This window comes from Mustelus asterias, chromosome 8 (genome assembly GCF_964213995.1).
Source record: "Mustelus asterias chromosome 8, sMusAst1.hap1.1, whole genome shotgun sequence".
In the NCBI taxonomy this organism is placed as follows: Eukaryota; Metazoa; Chordata; class Chondrichthyes; order Carcharhiniformes; family Triakidae; genus Mustelus; species Mustelus asterias.
The window spans coordinates 127995454-128020869 of record NC_135808.1 but is presented as its reverse complement, the minus strand read 5'-3'; the positions used below and the strand labels follow the sequence as shown (position 1 = coordinate 128020869).

Sequence of the window (25416 nt, the reverse complement as noted above, 5' to 3'; positions counted from 1 at the left end):
AACTCTATGATCAATCTTTTAGTCATCTGTCCTGATATATCCAGGTGAGGCTGGTGTCAAGTTCTGTTTGACCATAATCCTGTCTGAAGATATTTTGCAATGTGTTATATAAAAGCAAAAGCAACAAAAGGCCTTTTCAAATACATGGGGTAGGGATTGTAGCTACTGTGAAATCCCAATGGGTTTGACAGGTTGTTTGACTGTTGGGGTATCACCACCAATGCTGTCCTCAGCCAGACTTGCAAACTTTCCAGTAGAGATCAGTGGATCAGAGCAGAAAGGTCAGTTCATTTCCCCCCTAATTCAAGCACTCGTGAAGTCAATTTGAATAACCCGATTGTTCACCCGAATGAAGCCAGTGGGCTGACAAATGGCAGATGGAGTTTAATTTAGACAAACGCGAGGTGATGCATTTTGGTAGATTGAACCAGGGCAGGACTTACTCAGTTAATGGTAGGGCGTTGGGGAGAGTTACAGAACAAAGAGATCTAGGGGTACAGGTTCATAGATCCTTGAAAGTGGAGTCACAGGTGCTCAGAGTGGTGAAGGAGGCATTCAACATGCTTGGTTTCATTGGTCAGAACATTGAATACAGGAGTTGGGACGTCTTGTTGAAGTTGTACAAGACATTGGTAAGGCCGCACTTGGAATACTGTGTGCAGTTCTGGTCACCCTATTATAGAAAGGATATTATTAAATTAGATAGAGTGCAGAAAAGATTTACTAGGATGCTACCGGGACTTGATGATTTGATAGACCGGGATTTTTATGTGAGGAATAAAAGAATGACCAGGGTGAGGTTGGGGCCGGTCAAGGACGGCAGTGGGAATTTGTGCATGGAGTCAGAAGAGATAGGAGAGGTGATGAATGAATACTTTTCTTCGGTGTTCACCAAGGAGAGGGGCCATGTTTTTGAGGAAGAGAGGGTGTCACAGGCTGATAGGCTGGAGGAAGTAGATGTTCGGAGGGAAGATGTACTAGCAATTTTGAATAAACTGAAAGTTGATAAGTCCCCTGGGCCCAATGAAATATATCCTAGGATTCTTTGGGAGGCAAGGGGTGAGATAGCAGAGCCTTTGGCATTGATCTTTGGGTCCTCACTGTCCACGGGGGTGGTGCCAGAGGACTGGAGAGTGGCGAATGTTGTTCCTCTGTTTAAGAAAGGGAATAGAAATGACCCTGGTAATTATAGGCCGGTTAGTCTTACTTCGGTGGTCGGTAAGTTGATGGAAAAGGTCCCTAGGGATAGGATTTACGACCATTGAGAAAGATGCGGATTAATCCGGGATAGTCAGCATGGATTTGTGAAGGGCAAGTCTTGCCTCACAAATTTGATAGAATTTTTTGAGGAGGTAGATGTGTTGATGAAGGTAGTGCAGTTGATGTCATATACATGGATTTTAGTAAGGCGTTTGATAAAGACCCCACGGTCGGCTTATGAAGAAAGTAAGGATGTGTGGGATAGAGGGAAGTTTGGCCGATTGGATAGGTAACTGGCTATCTAACAGAAGACAGAGGGTGGTGGTGATGGAAAATTTTCGGACTGGAAACCGGTTACCAGCGGAGTGCCACAGGGATCAGTGCTTGGTCCTCTGCTATTTGTAATTTTTATAAATGACTTGGAGGAGGGGGCTGAAGGGTGGATCAGTAAATTTGCTGATGACACCAAGATTGGTGGAGTAGTGGATGAGGTGGAGGGCTGTTGTAGGCTGCAAAGAGATATAGATAGGATGCAGAGCTGGGCTGAAAAATGGCAAATGGAGTTTAACCCTGACAAATGCGAGGTGATTCATTTTGGTAGGACAAATTTAAATGTGGATTACAGGGTCAAAGGTAGGGTTCTGAAGAATGTGGAGGAACAGAGAGATCTTGGAGTTCATATCCATAGATCTCTGAAGGTTGCCACTCAAGTGGATAGAGCCGTGAAGAAGGCCTATAGTGTGTTGGTGTTCATTAACAGGGGGTTTGAGTTTAAGAGCCGTGGGGTTATGCTGCAACTGTACAGGACCTTGGTGAGACCACATTTGGAATATTGTGTGCAGTTCTGGTCACCTCACTACAAGAAGGATGTGGAGACACTGGAAAGAGTGCAAAGGAGATTTACCAGGATGCTGCCTGGTTTGGAGGGTAGGTCTTATGAGGAAAGGTTGAGGGAACTTGGGCTTTTCTCTTCGGAGCGGAGGAGGTTGAGAGGAGACTTGATAGAGGTTTATAAGATGATGAGGGGGATAGATAGAGTGAACGTTCAAAGACTATTTCCTCGGGTGAATGGAGCGGTAACTAGGGGGCATAACTATAGGGTTCATGGTGGGAGATATAGGAAGGATGTCCGAGGTAGGTTTTTTACTCAGAGAGTGGTTGGGGTGTGGAATGGACTGCCTGCAGGGATTGTGGAGTCAGAAACTTTAGGAACATTTAAGAAGCTATTGGATAGGCACATGGAGTACTTCGGGATGATAGGGAGGAAATAGCTTGATCTGGGTTTCAGATAAAGCTCGGCACAACATCGTGGGCCGAAGGGCCTGTTCTGTGCTGTACTGTTCTATGTTCTATTTTATCTCTGGAGCGTAGAAGGCTGAGGGGTGATCTTATAGAGGTCTATAAAATAATGAGGGGCATAGATCAGCTCGATAGTCAATATCTTTTCCCAAAGGTAGGGGAGGCTAAAATTAGAGGGCATAGGTTTAAGGTGAGAGGGGAGAGATACAAAACTGTCCAGAGGGCAATTTTTTCACGCAGAGGGTGGTGAGTGTCTGGAACAACAGAGGTAGTAGTAGAGGCGGGTACAATTTTGTCTTTTAAAAAGTATTTAGACAGTTACAATTGGTAAGATGGGTATAGAGGGATATGGGCCAAACGCGGGCAATTAGGATTAGCTTAGGGGTTTAAAAAAAAAGGCGGCATGGACAAGTTGGGCTGAAATCCTGTTTCCATGCTGTAAACCTCTCTGATTCTATGACTATAGTAAGAAGTTTAACAACACCAGGTTAAAGTCCAACAGGTTTATTTGGTAGCAAAAGCCACACAAGCTTTCGAGGCTCTAAGCCCCTTCTTCAGGTGAGTGGGAATTCTGTTCACAAACAGAACTTATAAAGACACAGACTCAATTTACATGAATAATGGTTGGAATGCGAATACTTACAACTAATCCAGTCTTTAAGAAACAAAACAATGGGAGTGGAGAGAGCATCAAGACAGGCTAAAAAGATGTGTATTGTCTCCAGACAAGACAGCCAGTGAAACTCTGCAGGTCCACGCAACTGTGGGAGTTACAAATAGTGTGACATAAACCCAATATCCCGGTTGAGGCCGTCCTTGTGTGTGCGGAACTTGGCTATCAGTTTCTGCTCAGCGACTCTGCGCTGTCGTGTGTCGCGAAGGCCGCCTTGGAGAACGCTTACCCGAATATCAGAGGCCGAATGCCCGTGACCGCTGAAGTGCTCCCCAACAGGAAGAGAACAGTCTTGCCTGGTGATTGTCGAGCGGTGTTCATTCATCCGTTGTCGCAGCGTCTGATATTCGGGTAAGCGTTCTCCAAGGCGGCCTTCGCGACACACGACAGCGCAGAGTCGCTGAGCAGAAACTGATAGCCAAGTTCCGCACACACAAGGACGGCCTCAACCGGGATATTGGGTTTATGTCACACTATTTGTAACTCCCACAGTTGCGTGGACCTGCAGAGTTTCACTGGCTGTCTTGTCTGGAGACAATACACATCTTTTTAGCCTGTCTTGATGCTCTCTCCACTCCCATTGTTTTGTTTCTTAAAGACTGGATTAGTTGTAAGTATTCGCATTCCAACCATTATTCATGTAAATTGAGTCTGTGTCTTTATAAGTTCTGTTTGTGAACAGAATTCCCACTCACCTGAAGAAGGGGCTTAGAGCCTCGAAAGCTTGTGTGGCTTTTGCTACCAAATAAACCTGTTGGACTTTAACCTGGTGTTGTTAAACTTCTTACTGTGTTTACCCCAGTCCAACGCCGGCATCTCCACATCTATGACTATAACAGGGCAACAATCAAACCTTTCTTTTATTCATGATTGGGGCATGGGTGTCACTGGCTGACCAGCATTTATTGCCCATCCCTACTTACCTGAGGGCAGTTGAGAGTCAACCACATTGCTGTGGCTCTGGAGTCACGTGTAGGCCAGACCAGGTAAGGATGGCAGATTTCTTTCCCTAAAAGGACATTAGTGAACCAGATGGGTTTTTCCGACCATCGACAATGGTTTCATGGTCATCAGTAGATTCTTAATTCCAGATTTGTTTTACTGAGTTCAAATTCTGGATCACCAGAAAATTAGCTGAGTTTCTGGATTAATAGTCTAGCAATAATACCAATAGGCCATCGTCTCCCCATAAAACATCCTGGCCTGGATAACCTTGTGGGAGAGAATTCCCTTTGAATGATATGCTGCCCGATTTCTCTCCTAAATGTAAAGCTCAAATTTGAAAGCTAATGTCCCCTTGCTCTGGACTCCTCCAACAGAGGAAATAAACTAGCTACCCTATCAAATCATTTTGTCATAAAAACACCTATCATGTGCTGGCACGGTGGCACAGTGGTTAACACTGCTGCCTCACAGCGCCAGGGACCCGGGTTCGATTCCCGGCCTCAGGTGTGGAGTCTGCACGTTCTCCCCGGGTCTGCGTGGGTTTCCTCCCACAGTCCAAAGATGTGCAGGTTAGGTGTATTGGCCATGCTAAATTGCCTCTTAGTATCCCAAGATGTTTTGGTTAGGGGGATTAGCAGGATAAATTAGCCAGGACCCCATGTACCCCAGACATGCTCTCTTCCACCTTCTTCCGTCAGGAAAAAGATACATAAGTCTGAGGACACGTACCAACCGACTCAAGAACAGCTTCTTCCCAGCTGTCATTCGACTCTTGAATGAATCTACCTCAAATTAAGTTGATCTTTCTCTACATCCTCGCTATGACTGTAACACTACATTCTGCACTCTTTCCTTTCCTTCTCTATGAACGGTATGCTTTGTATAGTGCACAAGAAACAATACTTTTCACTGTGTACTAATACATGTGACAATAATAAATCAATTAAGTTTATTTATTAGTGTCACAAGTAGGCTTGCATTAACACTGCAATGAAGTTACTGTGAAAATTCCCCAGTCGCCACACTCCGAAGTCTGTTCGGGTACACTGAGGGAGAATTTAGCATGGCCAATGCAGCTAACCAGCATATCTTTCGGGCTGTCGGAGGAAACCGGAGCACCCGAAGGAAACCCACGCAGACACGGGGAGAACGTGCAAACTCTGCACAGACAGTGACCCCAAGCCAGGAATCAAATGCGGGTCCCTGGCGCTGTGAGGCAGCGGTGCTAACCACTGTGCCACCATGCCACCCTAATACATGGGGTTACGGGAAAAGGACCTGGGTTGGATGCTCTGTCGGAGAGTCAGTGCAGACTCAATGGGCCGAATGGCCTCATTCTGCACTGTTGGGATTCTATGATACTCTGAATGACAGAAAGTTGCATTGAATATACAGCGCTTGATGTAACAGGACCTCATTGCATGAGTTCCTCCGAGGCTCAACCACTTTCAGTTACTTCATCACTGACCTTCCTTCCATTTTAAGCTCCAAATTGGGAATGTTTGCTAACATTCAGCTCTATTCGTGGCTCCTCAGATACTGAAGCAGCCTACAACCATACACAGAAAGACCTGGACAACATTCAGGCTTCGACTGACCAGTGGCAAGTAACAGTCGTGCGCACAAGTTCGAGGCAATGATTCTATGATTCTATGATTCTATGATCTCCAGCAAAAGAGAATCTAACCATCGCCTCTTGACATTCAATATCATTACCATTGCTGAATCCCCCATTGTCAACATCATGGGAACTTGTCATTGACCAGGAACTGAGCTGGACTAGACATATAAATACTGTGGCGACAAGAGCAGGTCAGAAGCTTGGCATTCTTTGGAGAGTAACTCAGCTTCTGACTTCCCAAAGCCTGTCCATCATCTACAAGACACAAGTGTGATGGATACTCTCCACTTGTCTGGTTGAATGTAGCACCAACAACACTCAAGTTCAACATCATCCAGGACAAAGCAGTCCTCTCAATCAGCACCCCATCCACGAACATTCACTCCCTCCACCACTGACACACAGTGGCAGCAGTATGTACCCATCTACAGGATGCACTGCAGCAGCTCACCAAGGCTCCTTCGACAGCACCTTCCAAACCAGCGATCTCCACCAACTAGAAAGACAAGGGCAGCAGATGCAATAACAGCATCACCTGCAAGTTCCCCTCCAAGCCACACACCATCCTGACTTGGAACAATATCACTGTTCCTTCACCGCTGCTGGGTCTAACTTCTGGAACTCCCTTCCTAACAGCACTGTGGGTGTATCTACAGCAGAAGGACTGCAGCGGTTCAAGAAGGCAGTTCACCTCTACCTTCTCAAGGGTGATTAGGAATGGGTAACAAATATTAGCCTTGCCAACAATGGCCACATCCCATGAAAGAAATAGAAAAAGGTCTATGCTGATTTATGTTCCCAATTCTCTCTGCTTAACCCTATCAAAATATAATTCTATTCCTTTCCCCCTCAAGCCTTTACCGAGCTTCACTATAAATGAAAAATAAATCTGGAATATAAAGCTACCTTGGTGATGATTGCCATGACAACCATCATTGATTGTTGTAAAATCCCAGGAAGGATATCTGGCATCCTTACCTGGTCTAGCCTACACGTGACTCCAGAGCCACAGCAATGTGTTTGACTCCAAAGATGACTCCATGAACTCCACAGTTCAATGATGTGCAGGTTAGGTGAATTGGCCGTGCTAAATTGCCCCTTGGTTTCCCAAGATGTGTAGGTTAGGGGATTAGCGGCGGTAAATATGTGGAGTTATGGAGATAGGGCATGTGTGAGCCTGGGTAAGATGCTCTGTTGGAGAGTCAGTGTGGACTTGATGGGCCAAATGGCCCACTTCTGCACTATAGGGATTCTCTCGCTCTTAACTGCCCTCTGAACTGGCTGAGGAAGAGACACAGTTCAAGGATAATTAGGGTTGGGCACCAAATGCTGGCCTTGCCAGGGACGCCCACATCCATTGAAAGAATTAATTAAAAAATGGGTCTGGAGTATTCACCTCAAATACTACTTGAGGTTGCAGGTCCCATATTCAAACCACTCTTTGGATACGTACGTTTCTCCTGAATTTCTGATTGAATTTATTCGGAATTATCTTGTACTTACGGCCCCTAATCTGACCTCACCTGCAGGTGAGAACATCGCCTCCTTAGCTACCCTATCAAACTATTTTATACTCTTGAAGACCTCTATCAGGGTCTCAGTCTTTTCTGTCCTGTTTAATCTTTACTAATAAGGAGACATTGCTTCAAAATGAACCCTAATGCTTTCTTCATCTTTCAGAAAATGACCTTATCAATCCCTGCCACTTCTATTATGATTTAATTATCTGTACCCCCAGTCCCTCAATTCTACTTAAACATTTATTTTCCAAGGAGTATGTAACCTCTTTGTTGTTTTTACCAAAAAGGTATTACCTAACACTTGACTATCGGAACGTTCATTGGCCAATGTGACCCTCATTCTTCCAGATTTATTAATGCCTTCCAGTATCTTGTCCCACTCTCCATTAACTGCAGCCTCACATTTAGTGTACTCCGCAAATTTTTTGAAATTGTACTTCTGACTCACAGGCCCAAATTTTTTGTTTTATTCATTCATGGGACATGGGCGTCGCTGGCTAGCCAGCATTTATTGCCCACCCCTAGCTGCCCCTTGGAGGGCAGTTGAGAGTCAACCACATTGCTGTGGCTCTGGAGTCACGTGTAGGCCAGGTGGGGTAAGGACAGCAGATTTCCTTCCCTAAAAGGACATTAATGAACCAGATGGGTTTTTCCGACAATCGACAATGGTTTCATGGTCATCAGTAGATTCTTAATTCCAGATATTGTTTTATTGAATTCAAATTCCACCATCTGGCGTAGCAGGATTCGAACCCAGGTCCCCCAGAACATTAGCTGAGTTTCTGGATTAGCGATAATACCGCCAGGCCATTGCCTCCCCATTCCCTTTATATAATTAGCCCACAACAGTGGCACCAACATCCATCCTAGTAAAAGACCACTTCCCACATTTTGTTCATCCAAGTAATGACCTGTGACCCCGATTTTCTGGTGTCTGCTTTGTAGCCAGCTTTATCCCCCTGCTACATGTCCACTGCCTCCACGTGTCCAAACTTTCAGTCATGTACATCATTTTCTCAAAGGCCACACTGCTATTCCTCCAAAGAATTCGATAAAGTTGGTCAACTACAACCTTTCCTTTTGGAATCCCCGCTGACTACTTGTTATATTTTCAGTTTATAGATACTTTTCTATTGCATCAGGAGAGCATCAGAAACTGGGGAGCGCAGATTAAATATAATTGGCAAAAGGAGGAAAAGTGAAGTGAGGGGAAAGCTTTTCACTCAGGGGGGTGGTTGGAATCTGGAATGAATTTCCTGAGAGGGTGGCGGAGGCAGGTTCGATCGAGGTGTTCAACAGGGAATTGGATTGCTATCTGAAAGAATGCACAGGTTACGGTGATAAGGCGAGGGAGTGGGACTCGGCAGAATGCTCTTTCGGAGAGCCAGTGCAGACTCGGTGGGCTGAATGGCCTCCTCCTGCCCTACAATGATTCTGTGATCTTTGAGTGAGCATTCCATTATAGAATGCTTGCATTCAGTAAGCATTCCACTGTGGGGCGGCATGGTGGCACAGTGGTTAGCACTGTTAACTCACAACACCAGGGAACCGAGTTCAATTCCAGCCTTGGGTCACTGTGCGGAGTCTGCATGTTCTCCCCGTGTCTGCGTGGGTTTCCTCCGGGCGTTCCAGTTTCCTCCCACAGTCCGAAAGACGTGCGGGTTAGATGCATTGGCCGTGCTAAATTCTCCCTCAGCATACCCGAACAGGCGCCCGAGTGTGGCGACTAGGGGATTTTCACAGTAACTTCATTGCAGTGTAACTTCATTACACTAATAAATAAACTAAAAAAACACTGTGGCAGCACGGTGGTCCCGCAGTTCGAACCTGGGAGGAGAGTTATCTAGTTGTATAGTCGCATTGTGGATTCAATCTGACCTTTTGTTGTAAATTCTCATTTATCATTGCCGATAAATCCCTTGTTACTTCGAGCCACATCGAGTCACCATTGATTTGTTATAAATGATCTCTTGTAAATAAATTCCTGCCTCCTCTCCCTGCAGGTGAGGATGGGCTGCCGGTTATCAGAAACCCAAACATTAACTGAGAGGAAGTGGGCATATCTTTAACATTTTACATGCTTTATTTTCCAATGATGATTCTACAATGTTGATAAGTGCATCATTTAAAGTTGAAACAGTGTGCGAAATGAGCGAGTTAAATGCACATTTTTTATATGTGTAAACATAATATTTGTTTTTGAATCCCTACAGTGCAGAAGAGATCGTTCGGCCCATCGAGTCTGCACTGACTCTCTGACAGCACGTCTTACCCAGTAATCCCTGTATTCCCTGTAATATCCCTGTAAACCTACACATTTAGCATGGCCATACGACCTGGAGTGTGGGAAGAAACTGGAGGACCTGGAAGAAACCCATGCAGACACAGGGAGAATGTGCAGACTCCACACATACAGTGACCCAAGGCCAGGTCCCTGGTGCTGTGAGGCAGCAGTGCTAACCACTGTGCTAACGTGCCTCCTTTTGTGTATATTCCCTGGAGTATTGAAGCTCTACAGAAGATATAATTCAGGTATTTAAGTTGAGCAAAGGATTTGATTGGGTTGATGGAGAAGGATTGTTAACCTCTGATGGGCGAATATCCAGAACAAGAAGCTTTACCAGGCTGATTCCTGGGATGGCAGGTCTGTCATATGAGGAGAGACAAAGTCAGTTAGAAATATATTCACTGGAGTTCAGAAGAGTGAGAGAGGATCTCAGAGAAACTTATTAAATTCTAACAGGGTTAGACAGGGTAGATTCAGAAAGAATGTTCTCAATGGTGAGGGAATCCAGAACTGGGGGTCATAGTTTGAGGATAAGGGGTAAACCTTTTAGAACTGAGGTGAGGAGAAATTTCTTCACCCAGAGGGTGGTGAATGTGTGGAATTCACGACCACAGAAAGTAGTTGAGACCAAAACGTTGTCTGATTTCAACACGAAATTAAATGTAGCTCTTGGGGCTAAAGGAATCAAGGGATATGGGAGGAAGGGGGGGATCATGATATTGAATTTGATGATCAGCCATGATCATAATGAATGGCAGAGCAGGTTCGAAGGGGCGAATGGCCTCCTCCTGCTTCTGTGTTTCTATATTTAAAGTTGATACAGTGTATAAAATGAGATTGGTGCAAGTTAAAAAAAAAATGCACATTTTGTATGTGTATATATAATGATTTCTTCAGTATATATTCCCTGGAGTATAGAAGATATAATTGAGGTGTTTAAGTTGATCAAAGGATTAGGGTTGATGGAGAAGAATTGTTAACCTCTGGGAGAATATTCAGAACAAGAGGCCATAATCTCAACCTTAGGGCGAATCCGTTCGGAGCTTATGTCAACAAATACTTGACACAAGGTTTGGAAAATTTGTGAAAGTTGGAAACTTTCTCCTCAAAATAAAAGGCTTTGGAGGCCGGACATTAGTTGAAAACTTCAAAACTGTGATTGGCAGATTTTTTGCTATTAATGGTTACGGACCAAGACATGTATACAGAGTAAAGCTGATTAGGTATGTTCTAACTGAATGGCAGAACAGGCTGGAGAGTTTGACTGGCCTATTTCTGTGAGAAAGCTTCTAACTCTCTGAAACTTAGAGAAAAATGAAGAACTGATTATGCAGACTAGGCAGCAGGGCCAATTATGAACCAGAGAAGGACTGTATTCCCATGCTTAACACAAGGGTAATTCCCCTGTCATCTTGATCCACCTTGTTAGCCAAACTGATTGTCTGGAATATATTGAAATCACCCCATTGCCAGCGCACATTGATATTCTCTTTAGATTTACAGTTGATTGGAATATGAGCTGGTATTTAAATTGGTCACAGTCTTGATGTCGATGGGGCATCAGAGTAACGTGCACAGCTGAAAGTCAAGATGTGGAGTAATTGATCATGTCCAAAGGAATGATATTCAGATGCACGGGCTATTTTAGAAAGCTGATGTAAAAGGGCAGTGACATGTGTCTGACAGGAATGTTGAGCCTGGTACAGATGGGTGCCTGACACGTCTGCTGTTCATTTCTGTCAGGACACCAATCCGCTTCATGAGTAACAAAGTCATTGGACGTCAGCAGATTATTTACAAATGTTTGTTTGCTGGTACGTAACGTTTGCTTTGGCTCCCTATCCAGTGACGGTTCAACTTGAAAGTTCTCATCCTCGCGTTCAAATCCCTCCCTCGCCTCGGCCCTGCCCTGCCTCTGTCGCCTCCTCCCGTCCCACAACCTATCAGAAACTCTGCATTCCTCCAATTCTGAGCATCCCTCCTCTCCATTGGTCACCATGGCTCCAGCCATCTGGGCTATCAGCTCTGGAATTCCCTCCCTAATCTCTCCATGTCTCTCCCCCTCTCTCTCATTTATGATGTTCCTCAAAACCTACATCTTTGACCAAAACTTTGTTTTCACCCGTCCTATTATCTTAAGTGGCGTAGCAATGAATATTGTCTGATTACGCTCCAGTGAAGTATTCTGGGATGTTTTACTATATTTCAGGCATTACATAATTGCAAGTTGTTGCAGTCTTTTTTACCCAATCTATCACGCAAACCAGCCTCCCATCTATTGGCTCTGTCTACACTACCCGCTGCCTCGGAAAAGCAGCCAGCAGAATCAAGGACCCCATGCACCCCGCACATTCTCTCTTCCAGCTTTTTCCATTAGGAAAAAGATGCAAAAGTCTGAGGTCACGTACCAACCGACTCAAGAACAGCTTCTTCCCTGCTGCTGTCAGACTTTTGAATGGACCTACCTCGCATTAAGTTGATCTTTCTCTACACCCTAGCTATGACTGTAACACTACATTCTGCACTCTCTCCTTTCCTTCTCTATGAATGGTATGCTTTGTCTGTATAGTGCACAAGAAACAATACTTTTCACTGTATACTAATACATGTGACAATAATAAATCAAATCAAATCAAAATCTCTGCAAATGGCTCCCTTAAAGTCGAGAGTAAACAATGCCATTTTTGCAAAAAGGCCATTAGTTTGTGGTTAGCAATCCAAACCTGGAGATTTCCATTTGGACTGACTTCTCCTGGGCTTGTTAGTTCTACAGCAGTCTCCAGCCCCACTTTCTTCATCTGTGAGCCTGGACATTGTGCTTCAGTCAGTTACTCAACTGGAGAGGGCATCACTGTCCACTACAGTCACATCCTCAACTGATATCCTATTGGACTCACTTTCTGTCGGATGTCATTGGATAATGATCAGTGGCAGCCCCTCCCTTTCCCTTGTTCAGCCCCACTGCAGCCAGTTATAGCCTGCGTGCCAACTCTTGAGATTAGCTAACTTAACACAGACCTGCAATCACACCTGGAATTGTCCACTTTATGTTGGTCAACAAATGTGCCTTTCGTGCATAGAAGCTACAATCTAGTGTCTTGAGTACAGAATCCAGGCTGACACTGCAGGGTAGTACTGGGGGCTCCGAAAGCTTGTGTGGCTTTTGCTACCAAATAAACCTGTTGGACTTTAACCTGGTGTTGTTAAACTTCTTACTGTGTTTACCCCAGTCCAACGCCGGCATTTCCACATCAGGAATGCAGCACTATCAGGGCTACTATCATTTGGGTGAAAAACTGAAATTGAGTTCTCACCTGCCAATGTCAGGTGGACACAAAAGAGCACACCCCACTATTCAAAGACAGACGAGGAGCTCTCTCCAGTGTATTGGCCAATATTTATCCCAAAGGGTTATCTGTTCAATGTTTATAGCTCAAATCAGCTCCACCAAGAACAGATTATCTCGTCATTGATCCCACTGCTGTTTTGGGATCAGACAAAATGGTTGCCCATAAGGTTCACCCCAGGAAGTGTGATGGTTGCTATATAAATGCTAGTTCTTTCTTTCTTTAACTACAGCATTGAGAGAGGGACTGCCAAATGTGAATATTTTTTAAGAGCTGCACTGTGCTTGCCTTGTATTTGGTGAGAGGTCAGGTTCTTGAATACAGAGTCCTCCTCTTCAATATACAAGTCAAACACATCTATAAGATTTACAATAGAATTGTGAAAAACTCTGCTCACCCATCCAGGAGAATGCAGAACCATTTGATTGCTACCCCTTCCACAAACATTCAACCCCTCCACCGCCAACGCAGAGTGGCAGCAGTGTGTACCGTCTACAAGATACACTGCAGCAATTCACCAAAGATTCTTAGACAGCATCTTCCAAACCCATGACCACTTCCATCTAGAAGGCAGCAGATACATGGGAACACCACCACTTGGAAGTTCCCCTCCAAGTCACTCACCGTCCTAACTGGGAAATATATCACCGTTCCTTCACTGTCAATGGGTCAAAATCCTGGCACTCCCTCCCTAACAGCATTGTGGGTGTACCTGCACCACAGGGACTGCAGCTATTCAAGAAGGTGACTCACCACAACCTTCTCAGGGGCAACTAGGGATTAGCAATAAATGTTGGCCAGCCAGCGACACCCACATCCGATAAATGAATTTTTTAAACTACAAAATCTAATTTGGGGAGCATTTATTAATGAAAAGGTTTGTGCAGATGAAGGCAGAGTGATGTACATTACAGAAGGACCAAATTGATCAGTTTACTGGGAGAAGTAAGCTTCAGATTGCACTGCCTGCCGAAGGGTAAGGTATGGACAGTGGGGCACACGGTAACAGTGAGGGTTGGTGCCAATCTGTCTCTGGAACTTCAGAGACTGCAGGATAAGATCCTGAATACAGGGACATTCACAAATAAATGGGTAAGCTTTCAGAACATTGGCATTGCTGATTGGGTTGTGAGGACAAGGCAATTAGAAATTCAACTACAAACAAAAACAGAAAATGCTGGAAAATCTCAGCAGGTCTGACAGCATCTGTGGGGAGAGAATAGAGCCAGTGTTTCGAAGGGTCATCTACACTCAAAACTTCTGTTCTTGATCTGTATTAGACTTGAATTTTATCTTAGAAATTCAATTCGCTAGCTCCACCAGAGGTAAATTGTCCAAGTTTGATTTTTGGGCCTATCTTGCTCCCTCCAATTCCCATACTGCCAAACACTGCAGCTAGCTGAGTGCTAAGCCTCTGCTAATTCCTTTCTCCAATTAAGTTCCCAGTGATTTCCCCATTATACCCGAGTCGAGACAGCCTTTTCTCTGGAACATCCACTTAAACGTCAAAGTGTGAAGAATGGCAGATGTTAACCACGTCTCGCACTTATGTCTTCTGAAGTTGCACTGCTCTGGAAGAACACATATTATGTTGCTGTGAAATATTAAAAGTCTTGCATAAAGCAGACACTTGCTGAAGAGTTACTACTTGTTTCTCTGTCACACCTTGTTTACTTGTTTGATCACTATCGTGGGATGGCACGGTGGCACAGTGGTTAGCACGGCTGCCTCACAGCGCCAGGAACCCGGGTTCAATTCCGGCCTTGGGTCACTGTCTGTGTGGAATCTGCATATTCTCCCCGTGCCTGCGTGGGTTTCCTCTGGGTGCCCCGGTTTCCTCCCACAGTCCAAAGATGTGCGGGTAGATTGATTGACCATGCTAAATTGCCCCGTAGTGTCAGGGGGGATTAGCAGGGTAAATGTGTGAGGTTATGGGAATAGGGCCTGGGTGGGATTGTGGTCGGTACAGACTCAATGGGCCGAATGGCCTCCTGCTGTACTGTGGGATCCTATGACCTATAGATGAGCATGACTGATAATACTCTGTGCATTAAATGGACTAACATCTCTTACTGTTTGTTTCCATGAACTGAGCAATGCCACGGGTCGCCTGCTAATGAATGGATATAAAGCAGCAATTTAAAAAGCAGAATTTATCACAGAAACATGTCCAAGATATCTCCCAACTCCAGTATGGTTTTATACAGACCTCCCGAAATGTATTGTTCCTCCCTCACGTCACCTGTCTCCTGCCTGCCTCGGCTCATTTGCTGCCAAATGCTAACCTATGTTTTTAATAAAAGTAAAATACAGCGGATGTTGAAAATCTGAAATAAAAACAGAAAATGCTGGAAAAACTCAGCAGGTCCAGCAGTGGAGAGAGAGAAACTAAGTTAACTTTGAGTCCAGTACGACACTTCTTCAGAACTCACAGTTACGAAGAAAAGTCATATTGGACTTGAACCGTTAACTCTGTCCCTCTTTCCACAGACGCTGCCAGACCTGCTGAGTTTATCCAACATTTTCTGTCGCTAGTATCTATGTTTATGTTCCCTCTAAATTTTTCCGATGCACTCCTGGTTGGACTTCCATCTTCCACACTCCAGATTTGAATTTACCCAAAATTCTAAAGTTTAAAGCTTATTTATTAGTGTCACAAGTAGGCTTACATTCACACTGCATTGAAGTTACCGTGAAAATCCCCTAGTCGCCACACTCCAGTGCCTGTTCGGGTTCACTAAGGGAGAATTTAGCATAGCCCATGCACCTAACCAGCACACCATTCTGACTGTGGGAGGAAACCGGAGCACCCGGAGGAAACCCACACAGACACGGGGAAACGTGCAGACTCCACACAGTGACCCAAGCCGGGAATCGAACCCGGGTCCCTGGTGCTGTAAGGCAGCAGTGCTCATCACTGTGTCACCCTGCCACCCCACATTCTAACTCACACCAGACCTCGTTTGTCCATCACCCCAGTGCTCGCTCGACCAACATTGGCTCCGAGTCCAACAATAGCTTGATTTTTAAAAAATCTCATCTTGATCATGGCTTTCCTCCCTGACCCTGTAACCTCCTCCGGCCCTGCACAACCTTAGAGTCCCTACAGTGCAGAAGGAGGTCCACCAAGTCTGCATGGACTCTCCAAAAGAGCCTCTTACCTAGGCCCACCCTCCCTATCCCTGAAATCCTGTGCATTTACCACGGCCAGACCACCTAACCCACACATTTTTGGACTGTGGGAGGAAACCGGAGCACCTAGAAGAAACCCACGCAGACACGGGGAGAACATGTAGGCTCCACACAGTCACCTGAGGCCCGAATGGAACCCGGGTCCCTGGCACTGTGAGGTAGCAGTGCCACTGTGCCACCCAGAACTTTCCAAGAATTCAGCACTCCTTCAATCTGTACTCTCGTGCACATTCCACAACCTCCTCTCCCTTGCCAAAGAGTGTTTAGCCATGATGGCCCAGCAACCATAGTGTGTAGGGTAGGTTAGATAGACCAGCTGGCCTTTCCGTGCCTGCCAATTTTGTATATTCCTGTTAAAGGCACTAAGTAAAGACAAGTCGCTGTTATGATGACAAGGGGATGAATAAATATTGCTGTAAATGTCCTTTAGGGAAGGAAATCTGCCGCCCTTACCTGGTCTGGCCTACATGTGACCCCAGAGCCACAGCAATGTGGTTGACTCTCATCTGCCCTCGGGCAACTAGAGATGGGCAATAAATGCTGGCCAGCCAGCGACGCCCATGTCCCATGAATGAATTTTAAAAAGGCACTGTATCAATTAAAGAATTTTGCAAGAGGTTTGGCCCAGAAGTGCTTTCAATAAATGATGAAGAATATTATTTTCAATCTGGTCTCCCAGGTCGAAACACATCTCAAGAAATCCATGAACCAAAAATAGCCCTGATATTCCAGAAAGATTTTAAATCGGAGATAATTGCCTCATCTGCACATGGATTCTGCAAGATATTCTCTGCACATGTTGCTTGGTTGCATGGGTATTATATTGTTATCTGGAAAGGAAGAATGTGCAGGGTTATCAGGACAAAGTAGAAAGGGTCGAGAGCTTCAAGTTTTTAGGTGTCCAGATCACCAACAGCCTGTCCTGGTCCCCCCATGCTGACACTATAGTTAAGAAAGCCCACCAACACCTCTACTTTCTCAGAAGACGAAGGAAATTTGGCATGTCCGCTACGACTCTCACCAACTTTTACAGATGCACCATTGTATCAATCACAGCTTGGTATGGCTCCTGCTCTGCCCAAGACCGCAAGGAACTACTAAATGTAGCCCAGTCCATCACGCAAACCAGCCTCCCATCCATTGACTCTGTTTACATTTCCTGCTGTTTCGGAAAAGCAGCCAGCATAATCAAAGACTCCATGCACCCCAGACATTCTCTCTTCCACCTTCTTCCGTCGGGAAAAAGATACAAAAGTCTGAGGTCACGTACGAACTGATTCAAGAACAGCTTCTTCCCCGCTGCTGTCAGACTTTTGAATGGACCTACCTTGCATTAAGTTGCTCTTTCTCTAAACCCTAGCTATGACTTAACACTACATTCTGCGCTCTCTTCTTTCCTTCTCTATGACCGGTATGCTTTCTCTGCATAGCGTGCAAGAAACAATACTTTTCACTGTATGTTAATACATGTGACAATAATAAATCAAATCAAAATTAAATCAAATCAAAGAGGGTGGGGTAATGGTAGTGGGTGAATTGCTCTTTGGGGAGCCGGTGCAGATACGATGGGCCAAATGGCCTCCTTCTGCACTATAACAATTCTGTGGTAGCATTCTCACCTCCAGGTTAGTTGGTTGTGAATCCACTTCCCACTTCAGGGATTTGAGCGCGTCACTCAGGCTGGCATGCCAGTGCGGTACTGGTGGAGTGCTTACGTTGTTGGAGGTGGGGTCAAACCAAGGCCCTGTCCGTGTCACATGTGTGGATGTTTTCTTTTATTCATTCATGGGACATGGGTGTCGCTGGCTGGGCCAGTATTTATTGCCCATCGCTAGTTGCCCTTGGAGGGCAGTTGAGAGTCAACCACATTGCTGTGGCTCTGGAGTCACATGTGGGCCAGATCAGGTAAGGACGTCAGATTTCCTTCCCTGAAGGATATTAGTGAACCAGATGGGTTTTTCCGACAATCAACAACAGTTTCATGGTAATCAGTAGATTCCTACATTTTTTATTGAATTCAAATTCCTCCATCTGCTATGGCGGGATTCGAACCCGGGTCCTCAGAACATTAGCTGAGTTTCTGGATTAATAGTCTAGCGATGATGCCACTAGGCCATCACCTCCCCTAAAGATGTGAATGATTCCAATTTCAAAGTAGAGCTGGGGCAATCGATGTGGTGTCTTGGTTTAACACTTATCCCTCAATCGGCATGACTAATAACAAATCATCTGCTCATTGTATCATTGCTGTTTGTGGCAGATTGGACCTCCGCATTCTGTACATTGCAACAGTGACTAAACATCAAAAAATAGCTTCTTCCCTTCTCCATCCCCGGTCCAACGATATAATTCTTTACATTTCTACCTTTTTTATTCCTTCATGGGATGTGGGCGTCGCTGGCTGGGTCAGCATTTTTTGCCCATCCCTAATTGCCCTTGAACTGAGTGGCTTGTTAGGCCATTTCAGAGAGGTACTGTAACAGTCAACCACATTGCTTTTTTAAATTCTTATGGACCAGAAGCATTAACTCTGTTTCTCTCTCTACAGATGCTGTCAGACCTGCTGAGTTTATTCAGCTTTTTCTGTTTTTACTTCAGATGCTGGACATCTGCATTTCGCATTTATTTAAAAAATAGCAGTGGATTGACTGTAAAGCACTTAGGGATGTGGTAGGCACTATCTGAGGGCAGGTTCCCCCCCCCCCCCCCGCACCCCCCCACCCCCGCACCCTCCCACCCCCACCCCCCCCGCACCCTCCCACCCCCCCCCCCCCCCCCCCCCCGCACCCTCCCCCCACCTTCCCACCCAGGGAGAATGTCAATACCAGCCTAGTCACGGACACTTTGTACAATAAACCTAGTCACCTAGTGTGTCTTGTGAAAAGTGTCTGGGGTGATGAAAAAGGGTTTTGGAGTTGCAGCAAGGGTTAAGCTCCAAAGTCTAAGTCTATTTATTAGTGTCACAAGTAGGCTTCCATTAACACTGCAATGAAGTTACTGTGAAAATCCACTAGTTGACAGGCTCCGGCGCCTGTTTGGGTTACACTGAGGGAGAATTTAGCATGGCCAATGCGCTTAACCAGCACGTCTTTTGGACTGTGGGAGGAAACCGGAGCACCCGGAGGAAACCCACGCAGAGACTGGGAGAATGTGCAGACTCCGCACAGACAGTGATCCAAGCACGGGAATCGAACCCAGGTCCCTTGCGCCGTGAGGCAGCAGCGCTAACCCACTGTGCCACCGTGCCGCCATTAAATGAAATACTTAAAGATCAGACTTCAACAATGAAGCCACGATGCCTAGTAATAGCTTCTAAAGAAGGAACAGGGGCATTGGGGGGCGGAGAAGGATCAGGCAAAGGCTGGGATGGGACTTTAATTTATTCCTTTCACAAAGTTACAGAATGGACAGAGCAAGCCCTGAACCCATCTCACTGCAAGCTCCAAAAAAAATCAAATTCAAATTGAATCCAGTTCATGGTCCCCACAAGAGCGACAAACAAGATCCAAGCTGACAAGATAAGGCATTCCACCTGATCTTGGGCTGATCTGACCCCCTGATCTTAGCCACAAGGCAGAGAGGCGATTCTAGGAAGGGGACTCTGTTAAGCTGCTTCGGGGGGTGCGGGGGTGCTACACAGTCTGTGAGCTGATCCGATCTTTAACGAAGGACACACACAGACAGGGCAGGGGAGCTGACACCGACAGCTGCTGTCTTCCTCCATATTCGGGGACATTACAAATTCTCGGAGAGGGACACAAGGAGATTTCCATCCACTCAATCCAACCCTACTCTGTTTTAAATATAGAAATAACTCGAAGCAGAAGGATTCACCCACATGTGTGTGGTTAGAATTCTAAACTCACTTATTCCTTCACTTGTACAGTCCGATATTGATATCCACATTCTCTCTGTTCTTCAATCTGGTTTTAAGTTGAGAACTTACCTTCTCCAATATAGGCGCGTTTTGATTCTCGACAGCACTGGAGAGGATAATCCAAAGGATTTCTTTACACTGAGCCGGGAGCTGCTGTGTAGACTTCAACCACTGACCACCCTCAATGTCGTTTGGGTAAAATTACGTCTCCCCCCCGTAGCAAGTTTCCATAAAAGTCCCGTTCGCTCACCGTCTACCGCATTCCATGCGATCCGGGGCATGGCTTGCTCAGCTGTTGCCTTTTCATCGATTTCCCGCAGCACTTTCTGACTTCCCCACTCGCTCCTGCCAGTGTGGACAGACACAGCCTACTGCTGCCTAAATAATAGCGGAGAGAGGGAGGGATAACCACTCCAATACACTCACAATTCCAATAGACTCACAACTCCAATACACACACCCCCAATAACTCACAACCCCAATACACTCACACCCCCAATACACTCACAACCTCAATACACTCACACCCCCAATAACTCACAACCCCAATACACTCACAACCCCAATAACTCACAACCCCAATACACTCACACCCCCAATACACTCACACCCCCAATAACTCACACCCCCAATACACTCACAACCCCAATACACTCACACCCCCAATACACTCACACCCCCAATAACTCACACCCCCAATACACTCACAACCCCAATAACTCACAACCCCAATACACTCACAACCCCAATAACTCACACCCCCAATACACTCACAACCCCAATAACTCACAACCCCAATACACTCACAACCCCAATAACTCACAACCCCAATAACTCACAACCTCAATACACTCACACCCCCAATACACTCACAACCCCAATACACTCACAACCCCAATACACTCACAACTCCAATAACTCACAACCCCAATACACTCACAACCCCAATACACACACAACCCCAATACACTCACACCCCCAATAACTCACAACCCCAATACACTCACATCCCCAATACACTCACAACCTCAATACACTCACAACCCCAATACACTCACAACCTCAATACACTCACAGCTCCAATACACTCACAACTCCAATACACTCACAACCTCAATACACTCACAACTTCAATACACATCACAACCCCAATACACTCACAACCCCAATACACTCACAACCCCAATACACTCACAACTCCAATACACTCACAACCCCAATACACTCACAACTCCAATACACTCACAACTCCAATAACTCACAACCCCAATAACTCACAACCCCAATACACTCACAACTCCAATACACTCACAACTCCAATACACTCAACCCCAATACACTCACAACCCCAATACACTCACAACCCCAATACACTCACAACCCCAATAACTCACAACCCCAATAACTCAAAACACCAATACACTCACAACTCCAATACACTCACAACTCCAATACACTCAACCCCAATACACTCACAACCCCAATACACTTACAACCCCAATACACTCACAACCCCAATACACTCACAACTCCAATAACTCACAACCCCAATAACTCACAACCCCAATAACGCACAACCCCAATACACTCACAACTCCAATACACTCAACCCCAATACACTCACAACCCCAATACACTTACAACCCCAATACACTCACAACCCCAATACAGTCACATCCCCAATACACTCACAACCCCAATACACTCACAACTCCAATACACTCACAACTCCAATACACTCAACCCCAACACACTCACAACCCCAATACACTCACAACTCCAATACACTCACAACCCCAATACACTCACAACTCCAATACATTCACAACTCCAATACACTCACAACCCCAATACACTCAGCCCCAATACACTCACAACTCCAATACACTCACAACCCCAATACACTCAGCCCCAATACACTCACAACCCCAATACACTCACAACCCCAATACACTTAAAACCCCAATACACTCACAACTCCAATACACTCACAACTCCAATACACTCAACCCCAATACACTCACAACCCCAATACACTCACAACCCCAATACACTCACAACCCCAATACACTCAACCCCAATACACTCACAACCCCAATACACTCAACCCCAATACACTCACAACTCCAATACACTCACAACCCCAATACACTCACAACTCCAATAACTCACAACCCCAATACACTCACAACCCCAATACACTCACAACCCCAATACACACACAACCCCAATACACTCACAACTCCAATACACTCAACCCCAATACACTCACAACCCCAATACACTTACAACCCCAATACACTCACAACCCCAATACAGTCACATCCCCAATACACTCACAACCCCAATACACTCACAACTCCAATACACTCACAACTCCAATACACTCAACCCCAACACACTCACAACCCCAATACACTCACAACTCCAATACACTCACAACCCCAATACACTCACAACTCCAATACATTCACAACTCCAATACACTCACAACCCCAATACACTCAACTCCAATACACTCACAACCCCAATACACTCAGCCCCAATACACTCACAACCCCAATACACTCACAACCCCAATACACTTACAACCCCAATACACTCACAACTCCAATACACACAACTCCAATACACTCAACCCCAATACACTCACAACCCCAATACACTCACAACCCCAATACACTCACAACCCCAATACACTCACAACCCCAATACACTCACAACCCCAATACACTCAACCCCAATACACTCACAACCCCAATACACTCAACCCCAATACACTCACAACCCCAATACACTCAACCCCAATACACTCACAATCCCAATACACTCACAACCCCTCAGGAGGCCTCTCATTCTTCTAACTCCAATGAGTACAGGCCCAGCCAACTGAACCTCTCCTCAATGCATAGTAACTTCATTGCAGTGTTAATGTAAGATTTAATTGTGACTAATAAATAAACTTTCATAAGAAAATCCTTCCATACCCGGGATCAACCGAGTGAACCGTCTCTAGACTGCCTCCAAATACTCTGCCCTTTTAAAATTAAGAGCTACACATGCTGTGGATGAGTCTTGAGGTACAGTGGGTAACATTCTGCCTTTGAGCCAAGAGCCCTGGTTATGAGGCCCACGACAGGACTAGATGGCCAAGGAACGTATTTTTACAACATTGCTAAGCAGTATCAACTTGTCAATCCTCCCAACACACACCAATGGCAGGAATAAAATGGGAGAGATCCCAAGTTCCTCCCACATGAAAGAAAGGAAATTGGAGCCTCTCCCACCACTATCCATAGCTCTAGACTACAACATGCGTGTAAAAGTACAAGTTACCATAGCAACCCATACTCCCTGAGTGAACTGCAACATGCCAACATCAGATGTGTTACGATCTGGGAAGGACTGCCTGAAAGAACGGTGGAAACCTTCAGAAGGGAATTGGATAAAGAGTTGAAAGGGAAAATGTCAAAGAGCTGGGCAGAAAGAGAAGGGTCTATTGGACAGCTCTTTCAGAGAGCTGGCATAAGTGTGATGGGCTGAGTGGCCACTTTTGAGCTATTTGATTTTGTGATGTTAGCCCAAGTTCCATCTTGTTCGGCCTTTTTCTCTCATTTGCAGTGATGAGGTTTTATCTTTTAGATGGGCCAAATATCAACATCCAGTGGCCTCGGGGAATTGTTGACTGGATTTATATTAAAGATAAATCACTTGCAGATGTTTCCACGGTTTTGGAGGAAAGCTTTGCCTTTGGCAGCTCCTATAAGATGGGTGAAAGTGGCTCAGCAGCCATTTATACATCTCTTCTGATCTTTGATTCTCTAGCAGTCAATGGGAAAGGAGGTCTTGTGATGCAGTGGATAGTGTCTCTGCCTCTGAGACAGAAGCTCCATGTTCAAGTCTGACTGCAGGACTTGATGGCCAAGGAAATTGTGTTCATAATGTGGCCAAAAAGGGTGAGTGGTAACTTCCAAATCCTTGCAACACACACCAATGGCATAGGGTAAGAGTGGGAGAGATTTCTGGTCAGCCATGTGATGGAAAGAGTATGGGAGTCTCTATAAAGAACAAAGAACAATGCAGCACAGGAACAGGCCCTTCGGCCCTCCAAACCCGCGCCGCTCCCTGGTCCAAACTAGACCATTCGCCTAACACGCGAAAGGTCCCTGGTTCGAAACCAGGCAGAAACACTCATTGAGCTTCCTCATGTCGCGTATGGGAAAATTGATTGATTTTATGGCGGCACGGTAGCACAGTGGTTAGCACTGCTGCTTCACAGCTCCAGGGTCCCGGGTTCGAGTCCCGGCTCGGGTCACTGTCTGTGTGGAGTTTGCACATTCTCCTCGTGTTTGCGTGGGTTTCCTCCGGGTGCTCCGGTTTCCTCCCACAGTCCAAAGATGTGCGGGTTAGGTTGATTGGCCAGGTTAAAATTGCCCCTGAGATGCGTAGGTTAGAGGGATTAGCAGGTAAATATGTGGGGGTAGGGCCTGGGTGGGATTGTGGTCGGTGCAGACTCGATGGGCCGAATGGCCTCCTTCTGCACTGTAGGGTTTCTATGATTCTATGATTCTATGATTCTTTTGTATCCCTCCATTCCCACTCCATTCATGTGGCTATCTAGATAAGTCTTAAACGTTCCCAGTGTGTCCGCCTCCACCACCTTGCCCGGCAGCGCATTCCAGGCCCACCACCCTCTGTGTAAAATACGTCCTTCTGATATCCGTGTTAAACCTCCCCCCCCTCACCTTGAACCTATGACCCCTCGTGAACGTCACCACTGACCTGGGAAAAAGCTTTCCACCGTTCACCCTATCTATGCCTTTCATAATTTTATACACCTCTATTAGGTCACCCCTCATCCTCCGTCTTTCCAGTGAGAACAACCCCAGTTTACCCAATCTCTCCTCATAACTAAGCCCTTCCACACCCGGCAACATCCTGGTAAACCTCCTCTGCACTCTCTCTAAAGCCTCCACGTCCTTCTGGTAGTGTGGCGACCAGAACTGGGCGCAGTATTCCAAATGCGACCGAACCAACGTTCTATACAGCTGCAACATCAGACCCCAACTTTTATACTCTATGCCCTGTCCTATAAAGGCAAGCATGCCATATGCCTTATTCACTACCTTCACCTGTGACGTCACCTTCAAGGATCTGTGGACTTGCACACCCAGGTCCCTCTACGTATCTACACCCTTTATGGTTCTGCCATTTATCCCCCCTATGTTAATTCTACCAAAATGCAGCACTTCGCAATTATCTGGATTGAACTCCATCTGCCATTTCTTTGCCCAAATTTCCAGCCTATCTATATCCTTCTGTAGCCTCTGACAATGTTCCTCACTATCTGCAAGTCCAGCCATTTTTGTGTCGTCCGCAAACTTACTGATCACCCCAGTTACATCTTCTTCCAGATCGTTTATATATCTATCTTCACTTCCATAGCTCCAAGACA

The 25416-nt window shown here is 45.7% G+C and overlaps 1 protein-coding gene across 5 annotated transcripts in view; it reads right to left on the bottom strand.

The window, feature by feature from the left end:
- The window catches only part of nexn (nexilin (F actin binding protein)), an 82047-nt gene extending 61694 nt beyond the window's left edge, over positions 1 to 20353 (bottom strand). For 3 of the 5 annotated variants that reach the window (XM_078218961.1, XM_078218963.1, XM_078218965.1), the window contains exon 1: positions 20031 to 20340. The gene's annotated coding sequence lies outside the window, so the exon portion shown is untranslated. Of the gene's footprint in view, positions 1 to 20030 lie in introns of all 5 variants that reach the window. The other 2 variants (XM_078218962.1, XM_078218964.1) reach the window with 1 other exon arrangement.
- Between the last annotated feature and the right edge of the window lie 5063 nt (positions 20354 to 25416).